At 40.9% G+C, this 24,257-nt stretch overlaps 1 pseudogene across 1 annotated transcript; it reads left to right on the top strand.

Annotated features, from left to right (window-relative positions):
- Nucleotides 1-522: 522 nt before the first annotated feature.
- Nucleotides 523-22,404, top strand: LOC309823716 (centrosomal protein of 78 kDa-like; annotated as a pseudogene). The gene is made up of 12 exons: nucleotides 523-534; nucleotides 598-944; nucleotides 4,056-4,227; nucleotides 4,319-4,390; nucleotides 5,446-5,562; nucleotides 7,585-7,715; nucleotides 16,943-17,020; nucleotides 18,271-18,437; nucleotides 19,255-19,426; nucleotides 19,733-19,780; nucleotides 20,297-20,856; nucleotides 22,382-22,404. The product of its transcript is annotated as a centrosomal protein of 78 kDa-like (transcript).
- The last annotated feature ends 1,853 nt before the right edge of the window (nucleotides 22,405-24,257 follow it).

The raw sequence follows: 24,257 nt of genomic DNA, 5'->3' as shown, positions 1-24,257 counted from the left end.
AGAAACTACAGAAATTAAGAGCTCTCCGCAGAAATTCACACATCCGTGCACCAGGTAACGGACCACAGGCAGACGTTCACTCAGCCTTTCATGTGTCCCTCAGAGAGTGCACGCTCTCGCCTGGGCGGGGCGAACACAGACACTTACCGGGAGTTTACTTTTAAAATGAGTTGATACAACCATGTCTCACTTTTGTTTGGATGAGTCAGCAAACGGTTTTTGTTAATCCCAAATTCTCCACACCTCCTACCTTTCACGCTGCCCTGGTCTCGAAGCTCCCGCGCCTGCTCCTCAAGCCGCGTCCCCATAGGAGGCGGAATTGCGGGAAGACGTACGCCGTGCGGGCAGACGTACGCCGTGCGGGCAGACGTACGCCGTGCGGGCAGACGTACGTCGTGCGGGCAGACGTCCTGTAGCCCCGCCCCCACGGGCCCGCCCGGAGGCTTAAACCGCAGCCCCGCTATGCGGAGGGCCTTGATGCACGCGCCAACACTGGGCCGTGCGGGGGCTCCGGAGCGCGGCATGGAGCGACCGGCCTAGCTGGAGCCCGTGGCCCTCTGTCTTCTGGCTGCGACACGGGTCCTGCGCACGCTACAGGGCCGCAGCCGCCGGGCGGTGGGCGCCCGAGGGTCCGGAAGGCGAGCCAGGGCCCCCAGGCGGGTGTGGGCATCGTGTCCGCAGCCAGCGTCCCCGAGGCCGCGTCCGGGCCATGATCACTCGGTGAAGCTGCGCCGGGACAGCGCGGCCGACTCCTTCTTGCGCTCTGAGGACCTGTGCGCGCTGCAGGGCTCGGTGCCTCTGTCCTCCGTGCGCGCTTCCCTGCGGGAGGGCCTGCTGGACTTCAGGCCGACCGCCTCCGGGGGGCGCACTGGGCGCCGCTCCTGAGCACCCGCTGCCCCTGATCTGTATCCAGAGCTTCTTCCAGCCACGGCTTGTCGAGACAGGTTTGTACTTCCCGCTTCCAGGGGGCCTCGTGTGGGCGCTGAGAAGCGGGGTTTTAAATGCTGCAAGGTGGAGGGTGGGCACTAGAACCGGTGCCCAGTGCCCGGGTGTGCGTGCACTAGACGGGGCGTGCGGCCTAGGACTCCTGCCAGCTTGGTGACCCCGGCCTAGTGCCTTAAGGCTTCAAGGTCTCAGTGTTCTCATCTGTAGCATGGGCTTAACAGGACCGTCTGTGGCGATTACAAGGATGCACTGTGTTAATGCTTCTAGACTCTACAAAGTAGAACACTTAGCACAGTTTGGAGCATCGTTAATTGTTGCACGGATGTTACCTGGTCTGTTGAATGACTTTGCCTGGTACACACCAAAGCGATTAGGAAATGGATATATCCCAGCTTCACTTCCTTTCCATTCAAACAGGGCTCAAGAAAAAAAAAATTTTTTTTCAATAGTTGTATCATATATAGTGGAAAGAGCACCAGTGTGAAGGCAGCTTAGGGTTTGAATTCCAGGACTTATGCTCTCTGTGGCCTGGGCAGGTTTCTTTTGCACTACATTCCCCACACTTGTAAAATGACATTAATAACCACTCTTTCTGTGGGTTCTTAGAATTAATTAAGCAGATTATGTGTGTAAAGTAGCCTGGCACTTGAATGAGTGGTCAGAACCAAGGGCTGCTGGAGACGATGCTTCTGCCCTAGGTAAGCTCCCCTTCTACTGGGTGATAGGTAAACACAAGCACAGTAGTCAGTGCTCTGGAAGAAGTGAGTTCTGGTGCTACAGAGCACAGACTCTCTTTTTTTCTTTAATTTTTAATCTATATTGGAGGATAGTTGATTTACAATATTGTGTTAGTTTCAGGTGTACAGTAAAGTGATTCAGTTATATATATATCCATTCCTTTTCAGATTCTTTTCCCGTACAGTTTGTTACAGGATATGGAGTAGAGGTCCCTGTGCTATGCAGTAGGTCCTTGTTGATTATTTTATATATAGTCGTGTGTATATGTTAATGCCAAACTCGTAATGTATCCCTCCCCGCCATCTTTCCCCTTTGCAGAGCACAGAAACTTGGAAGGGAAAGTTCAGGGTAAGCTTCTTGGAGGAAGTGCCATCCTTTCTAAGGATATGTAGAAGCTCCTGGGGTGGCAGGAGAAAGCAGTGTGTGTTGAAGTTTGGGAAATGTAAGAAAATATGGCAAAACTAATGTGCAGGACTGGAACTCAGGGTTTGGGAAAGAAATGAGAGTTGATACTGAAAACTTAGTGGGGCCCAACAGAAAGGCACCTTGTTTGTCCTGTCAGAAGTTTGGATGTTTATCCTGAAGGCTGCGGGAAACACCAAAGAACAGTGAAATGGAATTCTGGTTTAGAGGCTCACTTGGACCTCCATGTGGAAGGCAGTTGATTGGGTGCAGGGTGAATTGGAATCTAAGGGTCCCACTTAAGTTATAAAAGGTGGGACCGGGTTTTGCAGATCTGAGAGAGAATGGGTGAGGTCTGGTGACCAGTTAGAAAAGGGAGGGCAGCAAGCGTGGGTGACAGTTTACAGCTGCATCTTTTTGTGAGATACAGAGCACAGTAGAAAGGAATTGGGGGTGGCGAGAGGATCTTACTTCATCTTCAGTGCTTTAGAGGGGCCTGGTAGACAGGTCTGGGCCCAAGGTACAGATCTGGGCTTTTTGGGAGGACAGGTGTTTGAAGGCATGGTAGAGACTTAGGTTATCCACAAGAATATCCAAAGAATCATAGGTCTGAGAGTTTTTTAAGTGGGTATATTTGAGGATGTTTATAAGCTGCGAGAAAGTAGCCAGCAGAGGAAGGGTGTAAAGATCTAGGAGAGGAAGTGATTGTTCATTTGTTTTTGAAAAGCTGAACACTTATCGTGTGCCTGGCCCTTTTCTAGGATCTGGGGTTCACACCATCTGTTATCTCTTCTGCAAGGATAGTTCAACTCATCCCCTGGTGAAGAGAAGTCAGATTATTCTTTGCATCCCATTCAGGTATAAGAACTGTTCCGTACCTCTGAAGGGACTTTACTTAACCAGATTAATAAGTTAGAAATCAAAAGAAATTATAGTTGGAAGGGACCTGAAAGGCCACGGTACTTAATTTTGCCTAATATTTTACATTGAATGTAAGAAAAATTTATTGTAGAGCCCATTCTCTTCAGAGGTCCTTCACTGAACTTTCTTTATGTCTTGCATCCAGTGGGTCTAGCTTGTAGATTTTGGCCTCCTCCTAAATTTGCTTCTTCATCCATATTACATTTTTCCCAGACTGTGGCAGAAACTCCTGGGTGGTTTCGCGGCCCGCGGGTTCAGTTCCTCTAAGTTCATCTGCCTACTCAGGTTAAGTGATCTTCTACCATAAAAAGATATGCCTAAAATAATGCTGCTAATGGCTTGCCCACACAGAGTTAGTGCATACTAGCCGCCCAGCGTGTGCTCTGCCCAGAGGCGTGTAGTCTGAACTACGTTCGGCCAGGCCTCATGGGGCTCTTTGGCCCTGAGGAAGCAGAGCTTTCTGTGGTCACTCCCTTTATCTAATTGGTCCTTCAGCAGCGTGGCTCCTTTTTCTAATCAGCGGAGGCACCCTTACTCAGCCAGTGGTAACCCCAGGCCTCATCACCTGTGGGATACAAGCCATGCTCTCTCCCAGGCTTGCTTCGGCCAACATCTCTATTTTCCTTTCTGTCTCTTCTCACACTTGGACCCCTAGCCTTTAGTCATCCCCACCTGCAGTATTTACTGTGCCCAGCAGGTGTCAGGCTTGAGTATCTTTTCACAGATGTTCCCTCTGCAGTTAATGCACCTCCTACTCCAGCTCTGCATAGCCTCATCTTTCTAGATTGTACTTCAGGGTTATCATGAAGCTGTCACTTAGATATAACTTTTTGCCTCCATAGGAACCTCTGTGCCTAAAGCTTACGTTTATTTATCTCATGTGATTGAAATTTTAAGTCTATACATCTTCCTCCTTAATGAAGGCTTTAAGGGCAGGAGTCGTTTCTAATCCTTAGCACAGAGCAGATGCTTTTTTTTTATTTAGATGCTTTTTAATGATGATAAAATGTATGGTTTAAGTCACTCATTTTACAATAATTTTGCTTTAGGTTGTGACAGAAATAAAGTTTACAGAAGTCGTGTTCCTGCAATAAGAAATAAAGATGTGACCTCCAGCTGTGTAAAGCTCTTAAATGCTGTGTAAGTGCGTCGGGTGCGCTAAGGAGCCTGGAGCTAAGTGGGCTAGTTGTGAGAGAGAGAGACTTAACTATGTTAACAAAGGTAAGCCTTCATTGTGTCCTGCCAACATTTGGTAGTTGCTTTTGGGGCAAACTAAACCAATAAAAGTTTAAACTGTTCCTCCCCATTAAAGGGATTGAATAATTGGCTTCTTTGGTGCACCTGTGTCTTGTGAATTGTCCAGTTGGAGATGGAGGTTTAGAAAGTGAGTTTCAGCCTTGTTTAAGTCTCTTCGCATTAGACTGGTCTCGTGATTTCCTACACACCATGTCTGTCTACCTTTTCTTGGTGTTGTTCATACCTGGATTGTCTCCTGTACCTGCTCAAACCTTGGTCCATTCTCATTTGTACCATGGAAGTTTGTCATGCTGGATACTGTCAGAATTAATCTTACTTAAGTTTGTGTTAAGCCACAAACCACATGTTTCGTATATTTTTTGTTTTTTCTGTTTGTTTATATTTTTATGGTTTCTCTTCAAGAAATATTATGGGAAGGGAAATAGCAAGATGTAAGAGCAAAAAAGTCATCATTCTCTTTAAATTGTTAGAACATCTATCTGCAATCATAATTATAGTGCACTGTGGTATGTGTTAAAATAGGAAATATATGTAACATCCTATAGGAGCAGCAAATTCAGTGGTGTTGGTGAGGGTGTGTCATGGAAGTAATCACAAAGCAGGTGACTCTTGATTAGGGTCCTGAAACATTAGTGTCCCTTCCCTGTGTCCAGTAGTGGTCTGGAGGGGTCAGGAAGCCTGCCTTTCAATTTGAGGGAACAGGGGTTTTGAGGTCCTCTCTCTTCTATTGCTCTAGTATACTGCATAGCAGCTAATAAAATACTGGGTTTATAGTTGACCCAGTATTTTGATGAGCTGATTGCTCATCAAGATTGGCATGTATCATTGGAAATGAAAATCAGAGGAGTCTTATGCTCTTTAGGTTTTTCTTTTTTTTCCTTTGTCTCAAAAGTATGTAGTACTTTGCTGAGTGGTTGGGAAGAAAGTTTGCAGTATTCAGTGTATTCAGTTTTAGTACCTAAATAGAATAGAACTCTTGCTGTAAACTGGAATAACTTTGTTACTGACAAGTTTTAGAATGCATCAGTTTATCAATTACCTGTTTGGGAAGATTGTAGTTAATGATTTTAAGAATGTGGCTGTAAACCTCCAATTGACTCAAGAAAAGCAAATAAGTCAAGAGTGACAAATGTATAGGCTCTTCATCTTACTGTGTGTGTGGTTTTTTATTTTTCCTTTTAGTTACTTGTCAAGGTATAATAAAGAACTCTATCACTCTTAAGACAGTAAACTTCACGGGGTATAATTTGACATGGCAGGGAGAAGATTACATGGCCAAGATCTTAAAGGTGATTTTATGTTTAAACTTTCATGAAAACATGTGATTGAAGCACGTTAACATATTGATACAGATGGCAGTTAATTTTTGTCTTTTAATACATGTGAGTGCAGCTTCTGTTTTGTTGAAAGAATCTGACCAAATGGTAATGTGAATTGCTGTTGCATAAAGTATAGTGTGGAATCCCCAGTCTTTGCACTTGAGTTTAACAACTCTGTGGTTTTCTATCTTCTTCCTGAGACACTATCTCAGGTCCATCCTCGTCACACAGAGTGGTAAATTAGAGAATGATTAATATCACCATTTACAGAAGTGAGACTGAAATCTCAACCATCTTGAACATAGGAACTGAAGGGGCCTCTCAGCAGTTCAGAGAGTTATTACCAAGCCAGTCGGCTGAATTCTGTTCAGTTTTCTCCGTAGCAGAGCCCTCCAGGTCCTTGTTTTGAGCTTATTTATTTTTATACACAATTCTGTGTGGTTACTGTACATAATACTAAATAGTTGTATTAACTGGGTTTAACTGGTGATGTATTTACATCAAGATCTAACTTCATTTTGTTGATATCTTTTTAGGGGCTTGCCATTCATCAAAGCTCGTGATGTATGTAATCAGTTGCTGGTGTGTAGCTATCATATTTATGATATGTAGGGCTTGAATTGGGAGAGGTGGATGGTCATTCTTCTTGCTTTTTAAACTGACAGAGGCTTACAGGAAGCATTTCCCTCTCTGAAATAAATCTGTGTAGAACTTGTCTGGTCGCTCTCCCAATGCAACTGTGTAGTTGTGTGGGTTTGGCACACAACTGGCAGCCTTGTGGTTATGTCTGTAAACAAGGAAGCCTGTTCTCCAGTCCGCACATCAGCTGTTACCCAGTGAAATGAACTTGACTGCCATTTCTGACCCCTCACGTGGAGCTGTCATACTCAAGAATGTTCATATGTTTTCAAGAAACGTTGTTTGCGGGCTATATGTACAAATTCCTGATCTAAAAGCCAATATAAAGCAACATCTACCAAACCTCTGCTCTCTCACCAAGGCCACACACATTCCCTCACTCATGGCCTCACGGCAAGCTAATACTGTCAGTATCAGATTCTCCTTCCCAGTGGTCCTGGGAGACTGCATAGTTGCTCTGTGAAAGGCACCACTGCTGAGGTTGAGAGAAGAGCATCTTGGGTGTCAGTCCTGCCCTTGCATGCCCAGAGAGAGAGGTGTGCGCCTCGCTCTCCTGTTGGGATTTTCCTATGCTGCAGGCTTGCTGCTTGTTGTCAAAATGATGTCCTAGTTACTTGTCTTCTGCATAGTTACATAATCCCAGCACACTTCTTTATGATCTGTAGAATTTTGTGGGGTTGTGGCCAGGTCAGGTTTTAAATGTTCGGAAATGTCCAACTGAACAACATTGCAGTGGCAGTGAAGCTTGACAGGAGAATTGTATTACTGTTACCCTAGTTTTGGCTTAAGGGTGATGAGAAGATGAAATTTTTGATGGGTCAGTTTTAGTTATGTATGTGTATGTGATTTACCTTTTTAAATTCTAACATCTATTATACACAGCTTAGATATGTTGACTTTCTGATTATTCTTCTGATTCTATATCAGTCCCTTTACTGATGTATTTTCCTCTGAAAAACTACATTTTCTTCCAGACTGTTTTTGTCTGATAGTGAAAAATAAATTTTTCATTTGCAGTCTAAAGTTGATCTGAGAAAAAATGGTTACCTTGGATCTTCCCTTGGCTTCTGTGAAAGAAACTTAATAAAATAATATGGGCAATTCCCATTACTAATCCTAACTGTGTACAACAGAGGTCTGTACAGTAACATAGCAAAAATAAGTTACTTAGTCATTGCCTGTTTTAGACTAAGGAGCAGTGAGAGACATTTATAAATAATGATACCTCAGATCACTTTTGTTAAATGTCCTCTAATATTTGCATATTTGGTATCTGGCTTATGTTGTCTTTTATACAATCTTGTCTTCTTTCTTTGCACTTTAACAACTCTGTGGTTTCCTATCTCCTTCTTGTGACACTCAGGTCCATCAGAATTTCCTGTGACTGTGACAGTAGAGGGTCCTTCCTCCTCAGAAATCGAAGAGGTTGATGATTCCTCAGAAAGTGTTTGGGAAGAGCCAGAGAAAATCAGTTTGAAACAAGAAGCATTGCCAGTACAAAGGTATCACTTTAAAGCTATAGAGAAGATTATTTTTCAAACGGAAGGCTGATTGCAACACGGCACAGCTTGTGTGAGGGTTCTGTTTTCTCCTCCCATCTGCGTTGTATCTCCTTGACTGGTTAAGCTTAGACCAAGGTGAATGGGGGACATTTGAACTCTAAGAAATAAAAATCAAAACATGTCGTTAGTAATATATTTTCCTTTCTTTAGAACCTTAGTATATTAGATTTAGGGAGAACCTTAGTGATCATAAGATAAGGAAATTGAGTTCTGAATGAATGTAGTCAGCTGATTCAGTGCTCTTGTTTTACAGATGAGAAAATTGACAATTCTAGTTGAACTGTCTTTTTATAAGAGGAAAATAGGGCCTCATTTTAAATAAAAGTAAAGTTGAAAAAAGTTTTGATGTTGATATTCTCCTTTCCTCAAATAAAAAATATCAAGAAGCTACATTCTATTACCAAATAAACCTGACCTCTAATGTCATTGCATACTTTTGTTTCTATGGACAGAAAAGAAAAATTGATTTTCATAAGAAATTTTTGCACCTAAAAAATAATACATTTATTTTATTTCAACTTTAATACAGTGCTGAACATTTCTAGTAAATAAAGGAACACCATTTGGAGGGGACCTTGTCTGTGCTACAAAGTCCATGTTTAATTTTTAAAAATTATTTAATATGATTTTCTTTTCATATGAAACATGAAACTTGACCGGTTTCAGAACTAATTATCCCATTATTATAGGACTATGGGAATTAACTCTTTGATTTTCAAAAGAGAAAGTCAGATTTTAATTTTTTTAATTAAAATTAATATAGAGAAATTTTAAGAAAAAAACTTAGAAAATTATGAAATGTTAGAGTAGGAGAAATCTATATTTCAGGTAGAGTTACCCCCTTTCATTTTATAAATGAGCACCTACAATTTGTAGCACGTAAGTGGTTTATTAGTAAATGGCAGAGTACGACAAGACCCTAGAGCATCTAACCCGCATTCCTTGTCATTTTAGATGTGTTGTATTCATTTCCTTCACGAGTAGACCAGGAGATTGTATTTCTAATAGCAATGATAGACACTGGGGAAGACCAAGAAGTTTACACACTGGGACCACAGAATAGCAGATTCAGAATGCACTGAGAACCCTTTCAGCTCTTCTCCGTTTTGACAAGACACTACAAGGATGGTATCAAAGTGTTTAATTATATAAGCCCACAACAATCAAGAGATTTCAACATAGTTTTGAAAGACAGAAGACAAGTGGAAGAGTGTGAAACCGAAGCAGTAGAACAGAGGAAAAGCATCATCTAGAATATGCACAGGGACCACCTGCAACTGAGGAGGATTCTGACCCCACCTGCAGAAGTAGCCCCATGCTCAGATGCGCATGTAGGAGAGAGGGTGGAGTTAGTTAAAAGTGTGACTGAAATAGGGGAGCTCATTGAAGGGTTGTGTTTGGAGGAACGGACTCCCAGCCCCGCCCTCACGCTCCTGAAATGAGATGCTTTCATTTTGAAAACAATGAAACTGGGGAGAACTAGGGCAGCTAGTGTGAGTTTTTACATCCTAGAAAATTGTGTTTGGGGGGGATCCTATTACAGTTACTCCCCGCTTTTTCCTGCATAAGAAACCAATTAGTCGTTGACTTCAGGGAGCTTTCTGCGCTCATTCTTAAATAGAAAATAACTGTCATTTGCCTGATAGTTGAGTAAAGCTTACAACATGAGAGGGGGAAAAAGAGTGAAAACATATCCTGGTAGGACCAGGGACAATTTAGGGAACAAAATAATTTAAGAAAAAACCCTAATTAGTATCCTGAGAGAGGTTTAAAAAGAGCTAGCAACTATAAAATAAGACTAGGGTGTTAATTAAAAAGAGAATGGTCAGAAAGCAAGAGAGGTCTCTTGGAAATGAAAATATGGTTGCTGAAATAAATTCAGGAGGAATTTTAAAAATTTCTCATTATATAAAAAAGAAAGACACAATGGAAAACGTGATAGCAATATGTTAGAGAGGCTGCATCTGGGAGATGCAACATGTTACTATTAGAAACTCCAGACCCAGAAAAAAAATGGAGGGAAGCTGTCAGGGGCAAGAAAATTCCCCACAGCTGAAAGTAGACATCAGGCCTCTGATTGAAAATAGTTACTCACGTTTTGAGCAAGATGAACAAGAATAGACTCGCACCTAGGCACCCTTCATTATGAAACTTTAAAATACTGAAAAAATAAATTAACATAGAATAAAATACTGACAGGATACATCCATTCCAGAGAAAAAAGTACTGGTCACCTAAAACAAAAAGTTAAAATCTGACTTTATCATACTTGTCATCAGCACCATGGATCCTGGAAGGCATTAGAAAGAAACCTCCAAAGTTTTTCAGGCACATAATTTTCACCCTAGGGGTTTGTATCCAGCCAAACTATCAGTCATAAGTGGAGGCTGAAGAAGATATTTTGTACACAAAGAAATTTGAAAAATTGACGTCCTGTGCTACACCTTAAGCTATTTATAGAAATAATCCAGCAAAATGAGGCAGTAAACCAAGAAGGAAGGTAATAGGGGATTCAGTGCAGAGAGTAGCTAGTCTAGATTGGAGAGGCTTCTGTTGATTATGTGATTGAGAGCTTAGAAACACCTTGAGGCATATTGTACTTACTAGGTATTCGGCACTGTTGGAAGGGAGGAGGGAGAGGAAGAGGAGAAGGAACTTGAACTCCAGAGGATAAAAGGCTATACGGACATAAACATGAAGCAAACTAAGCTATGGTTGATTTTTAACCTACTATTGGTGAGGAAGAGAAGAATCCACTTAAACTTGACACTATAGATGTCCCCCTTTTCAGCGACACACGGGGCTAATGACCACCTATGTAATTTGTTGTCCACACCAGAACACTTCAGTAGTGTAAGGAGGCGCTCTAATGCTGTAACATCAGGACAACAGGTATAAACTGGAACAGCCCAAGGCGGTTTGGGGTATGTGGTCACCCGGCACAAGGGCAGTGACACTGACACAGTATGGAACGAGGTGTAGTCTATACACAGAGACAGTACATCTGCAGTGGGCAATATTAATTTAATTGTAATAATGGCAATACTGTCTTGGTTTGCAGCTTTTATTGTCAACTTGCATGTAATAACAAATAACTAACCTAAACTATATTTAGTATGTATTTGTATTAACTTGGTATGTACTGAAATGTATTGTGTACTAGTATATACTTAGTATGTATATATTAGGCTTTAAGTGTTTTAGCATATATTAACTCATTTAATCCTCTGAATAGCCTTATGAGGTTGGTGCTAATATCATTACCACTTTTTTTTTTTGGTATGCGGGCCTCTCACTGTTGTGGCCTCTCCCTTTGCGGAGAACAGGCTCCGAACGCACAGGCTCAGCGGCCATGGCTCACGGGCCCAGCCGCTCCGTGGCAAGTAGGATCTTCCTGGACCGGGGCACGAACCCGTGTCCCCTGCATCAGCAGGCGGACTCTCAACCACTGGGCCACCAGGGAAGCCCCTTTCCTACTTCTGAGAAAAGGAAGCTAAGACAGGGAAGGAACTTGCCGAGGCTGTACCTAATTTAGGGTTGGATCGAGGCTTTGAGTTTAGGCTCTCCGCCTGTTCTATTAAACCTTACTCCCTACTGACTCTCAAATAACAGAAGACTTAACTGCACATAGAACAGAATATAAATTTCAACTTTGACAACGTAAAAGCTAGGTTTGAAAGGTAGACAGGAGGTAGAAAAAAGGGAAGATGGTATGAATGTCCTCATTTTAGAAAGCGTGATGTTGAGAGAGGTTATAGTTGATCAACAATGTAGGTTTTTAAGTATATCACTACAAGTCAAAGAGATCATGAGCAGTGGAATAACTCATGATGACATAACTTTACTGAGCAGTGTGGACATAGGAAGAGTGTAAAGGAAATAAACCCTTACTTAGTAAAATAGAAAGTGAACAGATAATGTCTCAAATTTAGTCAGAAAATAGTCATGTAAGAGTATTACTTGTAAATGGGGAAGAATTCAAAATAACAATAGTTGGACCTCCCTGGTGGCGCAGTGGTTAACAATCTGCCTGCCAAGTCAGGGGACACAGGTTCGAGCCCTGGTCCAGGAAGATCCCACATGCCGCGGAGCAACGAAGCCCGTGCTGCACAACTACGGAGCCTGTGCTCTAGAGCCTGCAACACAACTACTGAGCCCACGTGCCACAACTACTGAAGCCCACGCTCCTAGATACTGTGCTCCACGACAAGAGAAGCCACTGCAATGAAGAGTAGCCCCTGCTCACTGAAACTAGAGAAAGCCTGCACGCAGCAACAAAGACCCAACACAGCCAAAAATAAAAAAATAATAAAAAAATAACAATAGTTGACGTAAACCTCATACAAAAGGAAATCCAAACAGCCAGTAAACACAGAAAAGTGTACGACTTCATTAAGTAATAAGAGAAAAGTGAGTCAAAACCAATGAAACCAGATGCTAATCAGTTTGACAAATACATAAATAAAGTGTGGTACTATCAGGTATTGTAGACCTGGAGTACTATGGGAATCTTCTACCCTGTTCATACTGGAGTATAAATCGACACAACCACTTTGGAAAGCATTTAGCACTCTCCATCAACTGAAGGTATATAAATAGCCTGTGAGCCAGCAGCCCTCACCCCCGCCCTGTGTAAATGCACCAGAATAGCCGGTACAGCAGGATTCCTGTCCATGATTTGCATTAGCACAAACTGAAAACAAACTGTCCATTAAGAGTCAAAAATTTAATAAATTATGCATATTCATACAGTGGGAAAACTATCAAGCAATAAAATTGAATGAACTAGAGCTACAGGCTGCAATGTGGATGAATTTTTTAAACCAATGTTGAGAGAAAGAAATAAGATAGAAAAGATTTCATATACTATGATTGTCTATATAAAGTTAGATGTTGACAAAACTAAACTCTTTTGTTAGGGATGCATGCAGGTTAAAGGAAATGATTGTCAAGAAATGAGGATGGTGTTTAACTGGGAAGAGGGAAGGAGATTGTGATGAGAAAGGGATATGGGGGGCGGATTTGAGATGCTGACAAGTATCAATACTTTCAGATTCCAGTAGTGGTTATGTAAGTATTCTCTTTTTATTTGTCACATTGAGAGTTTTGTCCTCTGCACTTCTCAGTACACATATCGTATTTTACAATTAAAAACCTGAGTAAAGAATCGGTCGCTTCTTGACAGCTGGATGTGGGAGTGGGATGAGACCATTTCATTTTAAGCCCTTCACTACTGTTTGCGTCCACATGTTATTCTTTCAGCCTTAATTGGACATATGCTGTGTACCAAGCACTCTTCTAATTTTATATGTGTTTTAACTCATGTAATCCTCACAAGCTCTGTGATGTGGGAGCTTATCTCCATTTTATAGATGAGGAAGTTGAGGCCTAGAGTTATAGAACTTGTCCAAGGTTATATAGCTAATGGGTAGTGCCAGGCCCATTTGCCTCAGAGTCTGAATTTTTACAATACAATCTAAAAGAGAAATTTAATTACTAATTATAAGCCAAAAAATTGCACATTAAAGAAGATGACAAGTTTTCATCTATCCAGTTAGAGAAAAACACACAGTCTGTCTTTCACACACCTACATCTTGTATTGGCAGGGATTTTCCTTATTAAGCAATTATTTATTGACCATCTATTGTGCTGGCACAGGTGCTGGGGATAAACACTTAATAAAATACACCCCCTATCTTCAAATAACTTGCACTCTAAGTGAGGAAGGAAGCCAACAGTTAAACAGTAGAGGTTATATACCAAGTGATACATCGCTGATGGCAGTGTAAAATCTCAGAAATCTTTTGGAAAGAAGTTTGGAGACAGGTACCTCAGAGCCTTAAAAATGTTCATTTGCTTTGACCTCAAACTCATTTTTATGGATTTATTGCAAGAATGTTATTCTCAATACAGAAAAAAGCCTTCATGCATAAAAACGGTTATTTTGTCTTATAATATTGAAAAGTTGGAAAGAATTTAAATGTGTAAAATGGTTAACCAGTAAACCCACTCAGTGGAATATTTTGTTGCCCACAAAAAAAAAAATCAAGGTTATGAATCCCCTGATTATATGAGAAATTATTGATTTCAATGTTAAATGGAGGAAAGGTGAACATAAACTTTGATATCCAATACGATGGGAGCTTTGTCCCAGAAAAATCACCCTAACCAGTGTACAGAAGGGAGGAAGGGAGAGCAGATGACAGGAAGGGAAATTATTCCAAAGCCTTATCATTAGTCTTACTTAAGTAATAGAATATCAAGTAATTTTACTTTCTAATTTTTTTGGTTCCATATTTCCATGTAAGGGATATGAATTATTAATACTTTGTAGTAGGAGGACACACTTTTTCACAAAAATTTAACACTATTCTAATTCTCTCCACTAGAGGGAGAAACTATTCCAAGTAATTGCACTGTGATGTGCTATTTTGAACCTGTCAGGAAGTTTTACTCTACTTTCCTCTGACTGTGGTGAGGGTTGGTTTGTTTGCTTATTTGTTTAGAATTTCTTTGAAATTGGTTTTAGAAGATTTATTAAACGTATATTATATTGAAAGTAGAGGAATTTTTCCATTTTTTCCCCTTTTTCCCCATTGAAAACTTGGCTGGCTTTAGTAATGAAACATTAAAGAATTTGAAGTTCTTAGACTGTCAGTTTTTTAAACATGATCTGAATATAAAAATATATGTTCATTGAGCAAATTTTTGAAAAAATGAACAACTCATTGAAGGAAATAAAAGCCACCTCTGCATGTACACACACCTAATCTGCTCTTTTGTCTTAAAGAAGTATCAAAAATATTTTGTCTTGTCACTAAATAATCTTCTACATCAGAGAATTTGATTAAGCTTATGCATCATCTCCCAGGAAAAACGCACAGATGTATTTTGAATGTAGAACTCCTGAAGCCCATTCATTAACTCTGGTTGAGACCTGTTGTCATTCTTTTCTTAGTGGCTTCATAGCGCATTCCTTCAGACGGTGAGCTGTTTTTGTTTAAACCAATCCCAATTTGGAGGCTCTTAGCTTTCTTCTAGCGTTTGGTTATAAACAATCTTATGACATCATGTTGGTAGATAAATCTTTGCCCACATCTTTGATTTCCTTAGGGTAAACCCTTGATGTAGGAGTGTTGTTAGGTACCAAAAGCTACTCTCCAGAAAGTGATACCAGCTCCTCTCCCAATGATGGCATATAATAGAGTTCCTCATTCTTTAAGTGATTGTTCAAAGCAGCTAAAATGTATAAATATACCGTACTGTTTTCATAAGTGTAGGTATTCTGATTGTTTATCGCTGCATAGGAAACCACCCTGAAACAGTGGCCTAAAACAATGAAAATCGTTTATTTTGTTCACAAACCTGGAAGTTGAGTAGCATATTAATTCTTTTACTACACTCTTACTGACTGAAAACAATACCTGTTTAACTAGCTAACAGTTCTGTAGGTCAGAAAGCCAGGCACAGCGTGACTGGGTTTCCTGCTCAGATACACACGGGAACATGTGAGTTCCCTCCTGAGAGTGTTAAAGCACGTGAAATTTAAGTGTAAGACATTGAGCCCCAAATGTTGGATGTTCACCATAGTTTGTGTGGGTCACAGAGCTGAAATCAAGATGTCAGTCAGGCTGTGTTAGCATCCAGAGGCTCTGGGAAAGAATGCCTCCAGGCTTCTTCGGCTTGTTGGCATAATTCAGATTCTGCAGTTGCAGGACAGAGGTCCCCATTTCCTTGCTGGCTGTCAGTCGGGGGACAGTCTCAGCTCCTAGAGGCCTCTCGCTTGCCTTCCCTGCTGCAGCATTTGACTTCTTCAGAGCCAGCAATGGAGAGTCTCCCTCTTGTCCCTTTTGTACTTCAATTCGGGAAGAGTTCAGGTCCTTTTCATGGGGTGCCTGAGCAGGCCATATCCACCTAGAATAATCTCCCTATCTTAAAAGATCAACTGATTTTGAACCTTAATTCCGTCTGCAAAATCCCTTCACTACAGCTAGATTTAGAGGAGTTTGATTGGGTAAGTGGAAGGTTTGTGTACTTCAGTAAGCAGGAGTCTTAGGGGCTCTGTTAGAATTCTGCCTAATGCAAGCAGTGTCCCCACTTCACAGACCGAAGTGTCTTATTTCCTGAAACTCCTAAGGGAGTTTATCAGTGTTCATTTTATTTCAGTGACCTTGGTGAATGGGAAGACGACCACCTCCGTGAGCAGGAATGGCACCCAGCTTCCTGAGTCCACAGTGTGGCTCTGCTGCTTAGTGGTGTGACCTTGGCTGTGCTGCTCTACTTACTCTGCTTCTCTGCCTCTGTTTCCCTCATCTGTAAAATAACATGGAGTTAGTGATCGTTTTTTCCTCGTAGGGTTTTTTATTTTATTTATTTATTTTTGGCTGCGTTGGGTCTTCGTTGTTGCTCGCGGGATTTCTCCAGTTGCGTCGAGCAGGGGGTTACTCTTCGTTGCGGTGCGGTGGCTTCTCTTATTGCGGAGCACGGGCTCTAGGCACACAGGCTTCAGTAGTTGTGGCACATGGGTTCTAGAGCGTAGGCTCAGTAGTCGTGGCACACGGGCTTAGTTGCTCCGTGGCATGTGGGTTCTTCCCGGACTAGGGCTCGAACCTGTGTCCCCTGCACTGGCAGGCGGATTCTTAACCACTGTGCCAGCAGGGAAGCCCCCTCTTAGGGTTTTGATGATTAGATTATCTAATACCCAGGGAACTCCAGGAACAGTGCTTGACTGTAAATTGCTTTAAAAGTGATTACTTTTTAAAAACATGCTTTTGAATCTGCAATTATGTAATTCAGGTATGTTAAGCATGTTCATTAATAGGACTTCCTGCTGTAAAGAGACCCACAAATAAAAATAGAATTTTTCTTTCTTGGTCTTAACTTCTTATTTCTGACTTACTATGTTATACGCATATGCCTTTTATGGTGGGCTGCCACAAATTTATGTCGGAAGGAGTGGAATTTAAATAAATCTTACCTATGCTAATTTGTTAGATTTTGATAATTCATTTCACTAGCATGGTATGATATTACCAGTAGCAGACTAAAATCTGAGTTCACTTCTGGCTCTGCCCCTAAATCCTGATGAGACCAATAGCTGGAAAGGCTTTGGGATATTATACTATGAATTAGTTATAATATTGACTCTGTTTGTTTAGGATAACCTGGAGGAATGCCTAAAGCAGTTAAAGGAGGAAAGAGTAATGAGACTGAAGGCTGATAAACGAGTCAGTGAGGTAAACAGATTTCTTATTCTGCTTTAGAGAGTGTTTTGGTTTTATTTTGATTTGATTTTAAGCCATATACACATAATTTGTAAGCTTTAAAACTGTAATATGTTGCAAATTGGTTGTGTCATATGGACTTTTGCATTTACTGGTATTTAGTGATCATATGATCTATATTCCAGAAAGCATGTTTTTAAAAATGGGAAAATCTGGTTTTGTGTGTGTGTGTGTGTGTGTGTGTGTGTGCGCGCGCGTGCGCACGCGTGCTTTTATATGACATTAGCTTATTTCCTGTTCATGATTCTTTGATTCAAGAAGGCACTTTTTGTGCATATACTGTATATACAGTAACATAAAAGACACGATGAGACTCTCCTGGCAATGAATTAGGAAAGTGAATCATTTAAATAAATTTAAGATATTGGAAAACTTCTAAGAATGCAATGAAAGATAAAAATATATACTATGAGAATTACATTAGGGAATGTGCATGAAAGCAGGGCATAATCTAAAAAGTTCTATCCAAATATAATTTATCACAGGGTGAGTGTAGGGAGGAATTTTTGAAAGTGCATCCATTGGATTGGCGGACACTCATTCAATAAATGTTGAGCACCTCCTCATGTAAGGCAAAAGGGGCATCATGAACATTAATGGCCTTTCTGAGAAATACTAGAGTTGAGCTTACAGGGGGTTTTAAGTGCATAGATGATGAGCGGAAGGGGAAGAGTGCACGGGGGGAATATTTTCAAGAAGCCAAAGAAAATATTGGTGATTGTACATTTAATAAATTGGGTTGGGTATGATTTAGGACTTTTAAATGTAAGCATTAGATATTTTGCTCACTAAAGTTAATCCTTAACATTCAGCAGAGATGTAATATGTTTTATTCAAATCAGATTCTATATTTCATTTTCTAATTTAAGAGAAACTTAAAGCAGGTCATTTTCTAATGTGGAATGAGGCTCCGTTATGAATTGAACCAGTTAGAAATGTGATCTTTTGTGAAAGATCGTTAATAAAACGGTAACTTTGGTTTATTTATATACCACCTGAGTGTTATATAGGAAACTTTGTTGGGGGCCTGTGGGTTTTGGTTACTATGTGATACGGTCTCTGTCTTTACTGGTGGAGAATTAGGTTAATTACAAATTAAATACAGTTTGAGTGTTTTAGTTTTGTTCCTTGAAAATAGGCAAGACTACTTCTGATGACAATGAGAAAAAATCGTGTCAGACATTTTTAGTCTTCTTTTATAGCTGGAACATGAAAATGCCCACTTAAGAAATATGAATTTCTCTTTGTCTGCAGCCCTTCATGCCCACTCATTGACAAGCATGATCCTGGATGATGCAGGTGTTTTGGGCAGCATTGAGAATTCTTTTCAGAAGTTCCATGCTTTCTTGGATCTCCTTAAAGTTGCTGGGTTAGTTCATTTCTCTTCATGGCGTTCTTCTCTTTGCGACTATAATGGTAGTTTGCTGAGGAACTGGAGCAATTTTCATCACTTCCGTGGCCATATTTAGTGTAATATAGGTAATATAGTTGACTTTTTAAAATAAGGAGTTAAATTTGTTAATAAATGCAAATAGGGAAGCCTGCTTTGGTAGAGTGGGGAGCTCATTATAAAAGAGTAACCTGTAAATAGAGTAATTAGTAGGTGTAGTTTTTTGTAAGACTAAATTGAAGGCAGTTTTCATTGAAAATATTCGGGAATGCATAAGAATTTTCCTATCTTTCACTTATTTTGCTTGTTTGATAAGTTTGAATTAAAGTTATTTTTGCCTTAGACATAAAAATTATTATTAATCTGCAGGGGAGATATAGGTCCGTGGTTTTCAACTAGGAGCAATTTTGCTGGAAGAGGGAAGTGGAGACTGATAGTTGATGGAGTGGTGTTTTGTCAGTGAATGAATTGGTGTTGGTGTTGGGAAGGAAGGAACAAACACATTCTTGGAAACTGGAGGAAAGGTGGTAAAGAAGTGTGGGAATAGAGGTGTGACTGGCAGTGGACGGGGTGCATGGTACATGTTGAAGCTGCTAGTGAGACAGTGGGATGTCTCCTAGAGGATGAATCTGGAAAGGGCTGAGATTTGGGGGGAGAGAGAGGCTTGTAGTCTGGAGTAGGATGTTGGCTTTTAAGATTTTAGAAGTATTTCATGATTGTCGGTCTGGGGAAATCTAAACTGCTCTTATGTGATTATAATAACCTTTGTCTTTTCTCCTTTTCTCCTCTGGTCCAGGCTTGGGCAGCTGGCCACAATGGCTGGTATAGATCAGTCAGATTTTCATTTACTAGGTCGTCCCCAGATGAATTCTACTGTTAGTAGTCCACGTAAAGAAGAAAAGAAGGGACTTGAAGAAGAAAAATCAGAATCAAAACAGGGTGCCCCAGGACAAATGCAAAATATCCAAGTAAGTGGACAGAACAGCACTTAATGATTCTAAGAGTGATTAGCAAAAAGGAAATGACCAAGTCAGGGGGAAAACAATAATGATCAGTCTCTAATAGTTCACATGCTCAGGAGCTAGAAGACTCTGGAATCCTTTCCAAATCTGAGATTAGTAAATGTGTGCCCATTTCATGACACTGTATTGTTGTAAATAAGGAGACTGGAAGTTCTTTCAAAAATTTATGAGTTAAAGCAAACTATCCTTATTAGAGAAAATATTCCAGATTTTAAATTATATAAATGTCTATTCTATTCATATTTTACTTAGGTTTCCATTTGTATGCAGTCAGCTTACAATGAAGGTACACATACTGATATAATTTTTAAAATAAGTAATCCAGACATAGCTAATAGGTAACATTCATAGTGACTCACCTGGTTATGGAAATGGGAGGGGAAACCTGTCAGCTTTTCCTCTAGCCTTGCTTGGAGCCCCCATCAGCCAATCTCAGACTGGTCTTGGGAACTGACAGCTTGAGAACACAGTCTGGTCACAAACTATATACTGTTTGCATGTGCCTGGAGGATAGAAAAGAAATTAATTATCTTACAGAATAGGGTTTTATTTTTAGTGAGGGAAAGGAAATGGGTAGTAAGTACCCCAATCACCAAAGTCTGAAAATGTAGCGGACATAGTCTTGGATATAGCTAGGTTAAGCTACGAATCACTTGGCAAGATATAATTAGAAAAAAACTGGCTCTGAAATCTTCTGAATATTGACTGTGTTAATAATAAGATCACAGAGTAACATTGAAGTTTTGAGCTCTACTTTTTAATGGTTGGCTCTGTTCATCACTGAATTTTTGTCTTGTCTTTTGTTTTTCCGTCCAGTTTCAGAAAATTACAGGTGACGCTAGGATTCCTTTGCCTCTTGACTCCTTCCATATCCCAGTGTCTACTCAGGAGGCCTTAGAAACTTCCAAAGACAACCTGGGGTCCCAGTCACAGAGCAGCGGCAGGAGTCTTTTGAAGATTCATTGCTAGAACATGTTCGCCCTTCAGCAGACGTCATTTCTGGAACTGGAAGTCAAAGAAAAGAAGAGGAATTATCTAGAAATAGCAGGTCTTCTTCAGAGAAAATGAGCAAAGCAGGTGAATATACCAAAAAATACTCTGCTAGGAAACAACCTCGGAAGGACCTGCATTCCTGCTCTGACTCACCTGTAAAGCAGAAAAGCAAAGAAATTGGGCAAAATAATTCTTTGGTTAATAAACCAATTAAAAGTGAGTCTTCAAAAAAACATTTCTATTAAGAAAGAGAGTAGAATAGTGACTTTCATCAAAGACAACTAAAAGTAAACTCAATCTACTAGAACATTCTGAAAGTGATACTCCTGGATCTGATTGTGAATTTCAAGAAAGCATCCATAACTCTATCATGCCTAACATAGGTCTAAATCTTTTAAAATTATGTTTTTGCCTTCACATTTTAATAAATTACTTATGTTTTTATTATAGCATATGGTGGTTTCAGTTACTTGACTGGAAGCCATTAGAGAAAGATTTATCTATACTTTTTTATTATAATGAAAGTTTTGGTGTACTTTTCCTTGTGACACTTTGCACCGTTCATTCAGCTAGTGTTTACTGAGGGCTTCATATGTACAGTACTTTTCTGGGTGCTATTGCTTTCAGCAGTGAACAAAATAAAGCCTTTATTCTCCTGGAACGAGCACTCTGTGTTGGGAGAAAATATAAACAACAAAGCAGGGTAAGGGTTAAAAAGAGATGGGAATAATAAATGGAATAGTTTTACCATTTGGTTAAATGTCAAACTATTATAAATCACATGGCCAGAAGCCATTGAGGTATTTTAATTCACAATAACCAGAGAGCCTCAAACATTTACCAAGGCACTTAACCGTGTTTATGGATTACAGCAACGCTCTGAGGTAGGGAGCTGTTACCATCCTCGTCTATAGATGAGGAGTCTGAGGAGACATTATGTGAGTTGCCCAGAATTACACAGCTGTAAGTAAGTGGAAAGCTGCGATGTGACCCGAACCCATGCTCTTTTTTTTTTTTAAATGTATGGACTTTATTATGTTTCATTTGTTTCTGATTTATGTGAATTTTTTCTTTAAAGATTTTTTCTGATATCGACCATTTTTAAAGTGTTTATTGCATTTGTTACAGCATTGCTTCTGTTTTATATTGTGGTTTTTTGGCCACAAGGCATGTGGGATCTTAGCTCCCCCACCAGGGATCGAACCCTCACCCCCTCCATTGGAAGGCGAAGTCTTAACCACTGGACCACCAGGGAAGTCCCCCTTCTGTGACTATTTTTATGGCAATTTTTTTAAATTTTATTTTTTATTGACGTATAGTTGAATTACAGTGTTGTGTTAATTACTGCTGCACAGGAAAGTGACTCAGTTACACATTTATCTACATTCTTTTTCATATTCTTTTCCATTACGGTTTATCACAGGATATATAGTTCCCTGTGCTCTACAGTAGGACCTTTTTGGTTTTTTTTAAATACATCCACTTTTTTTAAAATAAATGTATTTATTTATTTTTTTATTTTTGGCTGTGTTGGGCCTTTGTTGCTGCACGCAGGCTTTCTCTAGTTGCGGTGCGCAGGCTTCTCACTGTGGTGGCTTTTCTTGTTGCAGAGCACTGGCTCTAGGTGCATGGGCTTAAATAGTTGTGGCATCGGGCTTAGTTGCTCTCTGGCATGTGGGATCTTCCCGGACCAGGGCTCGAACCCGTGTCCCCTGCATTGGCAGGTGTATTCTTAACCACTGTGCCACCAGGGAAGTCCCATGTAGGACCTTTTTGTTTATCCATCCTGTATATACACCAGTTTGCACCTGCTAATCCCAAACTCCCAATCCAACCCTCTCCCACCCCCTCCCCCATGGTAACCACCAGTCTATTCTCTATGTCCTTGGTTATGTTTCTGTTTCACAGATAGGCAGAACCCAGGCTCTTAATTACTTTGTTATCCTGTTTCCTTGTTAAGAGAAGAAGGGTGTAAGGAAGGCACCGAGCGAGAAGGCAGTGAGCACTAGAAGTGCAAAACAGTGGGGCTGTCAGAAAGCACACCTGACTCCTTCCCCCATCGTGAGCAGAATTTTTAAACGGCAGAGTATGTGATGACACATCTCTGGATTGAATTATGTCTCCCTGTAAAACATGTACAGATAAGTGTTTAGTTCATTCAGACTGAAAGGTGAGAGCAGAGAACAGCTGGAGTGTCAGATTTCTTCTAGAAGTTCCTGCCTGATTGTTACTAAGAGGGCTCCTACAGTACTAGTTAGTTCATTAGTCATGGATTGGGTGTTAGAGGAGTGAAATGATGAGCAAAATGTAGCGTTGGCCCTTTAGCAGTGGGGTGAGAGGGGAAGACACACAGCAGATGTCTCATCCTGCACGTGACATGCTGTGATGGGCATATTCAGGGCGTTTGGTCAGTGTTTGTGGAAGACGAGGGGGAGCTGTGAGGCAAAGAAAAGTCATCAAAGAGGCAGTCCCTAAGCTAAGTCTTAAAGGACTTGTGAAAAACTGGTGAGTCAGCCGGTGAAGGGAAAGGACACTCAAGGCAGAGAGGATAGCGGAAGTCCAGAGCCGTGAGTGTGTGAGGGATGTGTTACGGAACCACAGGCACAGGCTCTGGAGGATCAGTGCAGTGTCACCAGGCAGTGGCAAGTGCCCCTAAAGGAGGCCGCGAGGAGGAGGAGAGCGGGTCTTAACCACCCATGTGCATGGAGCTGGCTTCCTCAGAAAACAGCTAAGAATGGAAAAGACACGTTCAGGTGGCATTTTAGACCACTGACGTCTGTATGGATGAGGAATTTGAAGAAGCCTGGAGACAATTATGCCCCACTCTTCCGAGGAGCAGTGTTTTTATTTTCAAGTGGGACTTTCACGCTGCCACCTCCTCACCTGTCCCTACTGAAAGGTTTATAGGCCGGCAGAAGGGAGAACCTGGCTTAAGTAAAGTTAATCAGGTTTCTTTACTGTACAGATCCTCGGGGCTGCTGTAGGCTAGTGTTCATTCTGGATCATCACAGCAGGCATATGGTATACAGCCATCCTCAAAGCTATTTGACTCTAGTGTCCTTTTTTAACAGAAGTGTCTAACAACTGGTTCCACCAAACAGCAATTTGGTAACTTCTAGACCAGGTAATAGCAAGAAGAAAGGGGTCTGAAATAAGGTATAGATGAAGAGAGGAAATAAGTTCTAATTGTATTTAGGAAATTACAAGCAAGACTTGATTTTGGGAAGTAAGGAAGAAGTAGGAGGCAGAGACTGAACCCCCATCTGTGTGACTGAGGTTGGGTGGTGGTATCATTGAGTTTGGAAATAGGGGATAAAGAACTGAATTGGGAAAAAGACTTTAGTTCTGGACATGTTGAATTGTAAAGCACGTGTAGAATTCAGGAGACACACTGGTAGATAACTGGACATGCACGTGAAGACATGGAAAGATAAAAATTTGAGTGTCATCAGCACATATCAGCACTCATTAAAATCATGAACATGGATGAGAGTTCAGAGAATTGTGAGTACTGACAACGTTTAAGTAATAAGCAGAGAAGGAATTCTGGGAAGGAGAGAGGTGATAGAGTTTCAAGAAGGAGGAAGTAGATGACAGTGTCATCCTTCAGAGAATGTGAGTGTCCATTGGATTTGGGCAGTTAGGTCCCCAGTGACCTTAGAGCAGTTCAGTGAAGTGGTGGACAAAAAGCCAAATGGCAATAAATTGAGGGTGTAGGGCTGCCTGTGGGGGCCAGTCGAGGCTAGTGAAGACAGTGGGAATAGGCTACTCTCAAGGAGTTTGG

Source organism: Grampus griseus (genome assembly GCF_964374135.1).
Source record: "Grampus griseus genome assembly, chromosome: 1".
Taxonomy (NCBI): domain Eukaryota; kingdom Metazoa; phylum Chordata; class Mammalia; order Artiodactyla; family Delphinidae; genus Grampus; species Grampus griseus.
The sequence above is the reverse complement of the archived record's forward strand: the minus strand, read 5'-3'. Positions and strand labels throughout refer to the sequence as shown.